Genomic DNA, 326 nt, shown 5'->3' with positions numbered 1-326 from the left:
CCCATTCATGCTGTCTTCTCCCCTCCACACCCCCCCTCATACATTCAGCTGCACTTCACAACTATTTGCTAGCCCCATGCCCACCCGGCCCACTGTACCGCAGCGGTGAAAGAATTTTTTAAAATAAAAAAGGTGTTGTCCGGCCCAGAGATTAAATAACAGAAATAATTACATTGTTCATGGATAAAATCAGGAAAAAATAATCTTCTTTATTATTTAACTTAACCCCTGTCCTGAGCTGCTACACGCTTATTATTTGAGGCCTCTTACACAGCCACCAGCTCTGCAAGCATATACCAATCCTGTCTTTCACACCTATTCCTGAA

This window comes from Gavialis gangeticus, unplaced genomic scaffold (assembly GCF_001723915.1).
Source record: "Gavialis gangeticus isolate Ggan-Ray unplaced genomic scaffold, GavGan_comp1, whole genome shotgun sequence".
Classification (NCBI taxonomy): domain Eukaryota; kingdom Metazoa; phylum Chordata; order Crocodylia; family Gavialidae; genus Gavialis; species Gavialis gangeticus.
This window is presented reverse-complemented; position numbering follows the sequence as displayed.